Here is a 6958-nt window from a genome sequence, read left to right on the forward strand (position 1 = left end):
ATTTTAACAATCTTGAAATCCATCAAATTTGTTTCGACTGAAGTTTCAGCCATGGCGTTTTCAGTTATTTTCAATCGATTAGTTTGACTGTCCCCCTGGTATCTTTCGTACGTCCATCTTTTTCAACAAGTAACAAATTTGTTAGACATTCAAATGCATTTCAACACTTCACTTTTAAATATCAATACATGGCGGTAACGATCTATATAAGAATATCAGGTGGTTTGGTTTCCAATGAGACTACTATCCATCGGAAACCAGACTAGTGACGTAGATGTCCGAAAAAATAGGTCATCGTAAGGCTTTATACAATGAGTAAAACCAAGATCCTATAGTAAGCTTATACAATGAGTAAAACCAAGATCCTATAGTAAGCTTATACAATGAGTAAAACCAAGATCCTATAGTAAGCTTATACAATGAGTAAAACCAAGATCCTATAGTAAGCTTATACAATGAGTGAAACCAAGATCCTATAGTAAGCTTATACAATGAGTAAAACCAAGATCCTATAGTAAGCTTATACAATGAGTAAAACCAAGATCCTATAGTAAGCTTATACAATGAGTGAAATCAAGATCCTATAGTAAGCTTATACAATGAGTAAAACCAAGATCCTATAGTAATCTTAAGAAAGGTCCGAACATTCATCTTAAATAAGTCGTGTCCCTTTGTTAGTTGTTGATTTCTTGAATATCTCTGGTCTCGTCATTTATACATGGGTTGTTGCTTATTTATAGTACCGTCCTGTGCTATCGTCATAATAAGTGAATTTTACTTCGTTACTTAAGATTTTAAGCTATTTTTGACCGTGTTACACCGTGTTACCTTAGCTCATTTTGTGATATATCTAGGAATTTATGTTCTCCTAACGAAGTTGCAGAAAGAAGTTTAAATACTTTCGGAACATTGCTGAACCTGGGAGATGCAACTGGAATGATGATGTGCCCTCTATTTTTCCAACATCTGCACGATTGATCAAAAATAGATCATTTATCAATCGTGTGTGTTGTCGGAATTTAACGAGTGGTCTATTCGTAACACCTTCACGTTTGCTAGTTATTTGAACTTTTCAATATGCACCCCCAGTAAAATAAAACACAAGAAAATGCCTGACAATTGTACATTATAATCGGCCTTGCATATATATCGACTTCAGTATTACCTATTCGGACATTGGACACGTACTTCTTTTAAACTGAGTTTATTCTACATTGGCTAGAGGTATATGGTAGGGGTTTAGATCTCAACGAACATGTTTAACATGCCACTTTAATGCGTCTGTCCCAAGTCGAGAGCCTCTGGCCTTTGTTAGTTGTGCGGTTTTTTAATTTTTAGTTTATTCATGTTATGGATCTTGGTATTACGTCTCTATTTTTACTGAACTAGTACACTTTTTTATTGGCCCACCTCCGGATGCTGGATTTTTGCGCTACATTGAAGACTAATTGGTGGTCTACGGTTGTTATCTGCTCACTGATTGTCTCTTTGAAATGTTCATATTTCCATTCTAAACTTTATTTAATATTAGTTTTAGAACACGTTTTTTGTCAGTCGAATATTGTGCCTATAAATACCTTCCGTTTTCAAAGTAAAATTAAGAATGGAAATGGGGAATGTGCCAAAGAGAACAGCCCGACCATAGAAAAAAACAACAGCAGATCTGAAGGTCACCAACAGGTCTTCAATGTATCGAGAAATTCTTTCAACTGGACCCTAAACAAATATATACTAGTTCAGTGATAATGAACGCCATACTAATTTCCAAATTGTACACAAACTAAAATTAAAATAATACAAGACTAACAAAGGCCAGAGGCTCCTAACTTGGGACAGGCGCAAAAATGCGGCGGGGTTAAACATGTTTGTGAGATCTCAACCCTCCACTTTACCTCTAAGGTTTCTTAGACTAAACAAATTGACTGCCCATTGTTTTACAAGTCGCTTGTCAAGTTAACGATTATACAGTTTCTTAAGGGAGATAACTCTTTAAATCAGTTAAGCGTTTGTAAAAGTCGAGTTCATCAATGTATTTTAAGCATTTACCTGAAACAGATTAAAAATAATCTATGTTACCTAGAAGCTTACAATATATTTATGAAAATGGTTGACACAAACGTACTGATGATTATAAGAGTTATTTCCCTTAACCAAGGTCTACATCCTCAAGTTACCATGATTGACTACGTTGATTACAATATATTGAGAAAAATATACATGTACCAAAGAAAATAAGAACCATACGAAATAAAATGTACATTTTGTAACTGCCTATAAAAAAAGAGCTTCCCGGAAAACGTTATTGAAAGATTGCTCAAATACACTTATTAATATAGATACCAGGATATAATTTTGTATTTACGCCAGACACGCGTTTCGTCTATAAAGCAGCATCAGTGACTAACGAATCCAAAAAAAGTTAAAAACGCCAAATAAAGAAGTTGAAGAGCATTGAGGACCAAATTCCGAAAAGTTTTGTCAAATATAGCGAAGGAAATAATCCATTCCCTAGGTAAAAAAAGCCTTAAGTGTTTCATAAATTAAAAAATTTTGTAAACCGCTTATTTTTAAATATTACCATATCAATGATACGTAATTCATGTCGGCACAGAAGTGCTGACTTCTGGGCTGGTTATCCCCTCGATAAATTAAAACTCCACATGCAGCAGTGGCATCGACCCAGTAGTTGTAAAAAAACTCATAGATACCAGGATATAATTTTGTATTTACGTCAGACGCACGATTCACAACCCAAACTCCAAAAGCACAAGTACCAAAAAGGTCTGCAATTCCTACTCCGCAAATCTCGTTTCTTATGACTTATGAGACTTCTAATCCTGGCGGATTTGTTATTTATCTTTGTCTTTTATCATCAAGACTCCACTAAAACCCAAAACACATCGTTATAAACAAACTGTTCAACCATGCAACTTGATAAGCTCCTGGTTTTATAGATGAAAAAACGGAGTAATGTCTTAAACACTAATAAAATAGACCTCACTGTGGAGCTTGTGATTCAGTTGTCGTTTCTACATATCACATATACTCATTTTGTTTTCTTGAGCTGTTCTTTCTCATTTTTGAATTGTTTCACATTGGTTATTTTGGGGCCTATTATAGCTTTTAATGCGGTATGGGTTTGCTTATTGTTGAAGGCCGTACAACGGTCTGTAATTAACTAGTAATTTGGTCTCTGGTAGAGAGTAGCGGTGTTTCATTGACAATCATACCACACTTTCTTATTTTTATAATTAATCTAAGCTGATTATATTAAATAAATGGATTGGGATGTATGTTTAAGCAATGGTTTAATTAACGTGACCTACTGGAACCCTTAAGTTAAAGTGCTGATCAGTATTTTAAATTAATTTTCACTAGTATTTTTGTACGCATTGTAAAATATTTCTTTTTCGTCTGCAAGAGTACAACCGTACAATAATACATTAAAATCAGGCTAAATATGAAAATAAATGTGGTAGGATTGTCGATGACAACTCTTCAACACAAACAAAATGCCATAGAAGTTAGCAGCTAAAGGTTACCGTATCAATTTCAACAACGATCAAATTCATTCTGCATCCAAACATACTATCTACACTGATCTGTGTCCACACTTGTTAGATATAAGCATAAGTCTACAATGGCACTTTACCTCGCCTGACATATATAATCGCTATCTAGTGGCGGATGCAAGTGTGTAGAGAGCTTATGTCCCCTAAAATTGTCTTATTAATAGCATAACATCGTCCGATTATCGTACATAAATTGTTCTCAGGGAAGCCCATTGACTGCATGCCTATAAAAATAAGTAATAAATAACTTTGTGATACCACCTCCTTGTCATAGATTAGGTACATAATTATTTTAATGTAATACTAATTTCTTTTAATAATAATGAGGATATACATTGTACATTTTATATGTACAACGTTTTCTAAATGTGGTCAGATTTATGTGTGTATGTTTATCATATATAGCATTCATTTCATTTTGAATCTTTAGCGTATGTATTTGCAAACGTTTCTTTTTGTAAGTAGTTCGGTCTACTCGAATATAAAAGGTTGTTCTCCCGCCCTTTTCATTTATCGAGATAAATTCACACTGAAAGCCTGTTCGACAGGCATATCATTGAAAAAAACTTGCATGTAGCAACATGATATCATTTTTTCGAGCCTTCGACTTTAGTCGAAAAAGCGAGACATAGCAATCCTACATTCCGTCGTCGTCGTCGTCGGCGGCGTCCACAAATATTCACTCTGTGGTTAAAGGTTTTGAAATTTTAATAACTTTAATCTATACTTGATTTCTACCAAACTTGGACAGAAGCTTGTTTATTATGATAACATAGTATCATAGAAGAATCCAGAAGTAAATTTTGTAAAAATAAAATTCCATTTTTTCCGTATTTTACTTTTAAATGGACTTATATTTTCTGCCAGGAACAACACATCCACTCTGTGGTTAAAGTTTTTAAAATTTTAATAAATGTCTTATACTATTTTGGATTTGTACCAAACTTGGACAGAAGCTTGTTTTTGGTCAAAAGCTAATATCTAGAAGGAAATTTTGTTAAAATTTTGTACCTGTGTATCCGTGTTTTACTTATAAATAGACTTAGTTTTTCTTCCAGTTAACATTACATACAGTCTGCATGCAGTTACCTTTTTTAAAACATTTATTAGATTCATAAACTATCCTGGATTTTACCAAACTTGGACAGAAGCTTCTTACAATCATGACAATCAAAAGATAGTATCAAGAGGAATAATTTTATTGATTTTTTTCCTTATTTTTGTTGGGCCTGCGATTAATAGCAAAAGTAGGCGAGACACTGGGTTCCGAGGAACCCTTACAATTTTTTTCTAATATTTTTTCTTTTATTTTGTAGATGTATGTTACTGTTCAGTAAAGTCAACCGTTTTGGACTTTATCGATTTTTTTTGGTCATATATATGTTAACTCATGACATAGGTAAAATCTTTGTTCTTACTGTGCTATAATCTGGATAATGCACAGCAAAGGTGTGCATTAACTACCTCAGATATACTGCACAGTTCAAATCTATTTTTACCTTTAGGGACGGTTCCCGGATTTTGAAAGGGGCGTTATTCTACAAAATAAAAAAAAATCACCGAGTCTCGCGAGAATAAAAGCAATATTACCATATTATGAGGTCCGAGTACACAGTTATTTTGTAGTGCATTTCTTTTAAACAACAAATGGAAATAAAAAAAATCCAACCTGCGCTTTCTCAATAAATTTTTACAGTGTGTTGTACTACTTTTGGGACAAATTATATCGAAGTTATAGAAAACTTCATCAGCTCCAACTCAAAATATGGACAATTTTATGTAAAGGGGGTCTTGAAATCTTTTAACAGCTTCCGAAATGCTAATTTTTGACCTTTTTCAACTGGACCAAATCCCTACTTTACATAATAATTCATGAATCAAATTTGTTTACAGTTTAATTGTATCCCCCCTTCTTGCTACTTGAGGCATAAAACATGAAGAAATACATTTGGAAGGGGTATGACAAGTTACACACTGTCCACACTAGGGACTATATTCGTCTGTGTACTCGGACCATGATGCTAAAACACGATACTTTGTCCAATCCGTATTCGCCCCCATCCCTAGCTGAATCCGCCATTTGCCTTAAAATTACGACAAAGTTGAACTTTGTACAAACATCGTAGTTTCAAAATGGGGAAAAAAGAAAGGTCTCTCATTTCTATATTTTATCTAAGCTGGGACCTAAAATATTTCATCATATTTTGTGTACAAAAGATAGTTAAAACAATTTTTGGATATTTCTGCCAAAAAAGAAATGTATCTTAGAAATCTGATTTGGATTAGTTTTAGAGTCAATGGAATTTTTAATGACTTTTTGAATATCTATTCCTATAAAGTGACTATTTTTGGATCTAATTTAATGAGGATCCTTTTTGAGTTAGTTTCAAAACAGGAGGATTACCTGGAGATGAATCAGACTTCATTTAGATGGACGTGTCTTAAAAATTAATACAGTAGATAAAAAGAAGTTTCTGGGGTTTTCGGAGTGAAAGATAAGAAAGAAAAATGTATTTTCTGTTTATTTAACATTTCAAATTTAAGTAATATAACATCTTCTCGGTTCATTTTTCTCTAAGCACATCGTTGAGGGAAAGAAATTCAAAAGCAATTGATCCAAACTCAATAACCCTTTCAGTTATAATTTTTTGCATACACCGATCATTTGATATTACACAATTTGTTTAAGTCTTAATCGTCACCAATTAAATAAAAATTGGGAATACATTTAACAGAAACGATAAAAAAAAATCTACCATTAAATCGCAATTTTAGAATAAGTCTAATTATAAAAAAAAGTTAGTTTAAAACTTTCGTATTTCCCCCTTTTATTACCCTACAAGAAACTTTCCTAGGATCCGTGGATTGCGGAAATCGTCCACATTTCTAAAACGTTCACGTAATTGATGGCGTCATGTGTTGAAACAGTTATTGGCCAATCAAATCGGTATATACGATTTAATCTGAACGATCTGCAGGATGACCCTTTAACCCGAACTCCTACGTGCAGATTAAATCGTATATACCGACTTGCTTGGTCAATGACTTTAACTTAACATACTTAATTAAGACTGGTTTGTGTGCCATCTCAATCCTTTTTCTTTTGTAGCTTTATCTCCCTATAGTAAGCAACCTTTCCTGCTCAAGATGTATAAAAAAATAAAAACGAAAAAAGATGTAGTTTATGTCACGTGATATTTATCATTCTTCATGATTCTTTTAAATAAATCGCTAAAAGCTAAAAAAAAAAAAAAAAAAAAAAAAAAAGATTTATAAAAATAGAAACATTTTTAAATCTGTATCGAAACTATCATGTATGTTCCGAGTCTAGAAACATGCTTTTTTCGACAGCCATCAATATCTGTTTAAATGTTTGGGTTGATTTC

The sequence above is a fragment of the Mytilus trossulus genome, chromosome 13 (genome assembly GCF_036588685.1).
Source record: "Mytilus trossulus isolate FHL-02 chromosome 13, PNRI_Mtr1.1.1.hap1, whole genome shotgun sequence".
Taxonomy (NCBI): Eukaryota; Metazoa; Mollusca; class Bivalvia; order Mytilida; family Mytilidae; genus Mytilus; species Mytilus trossulus.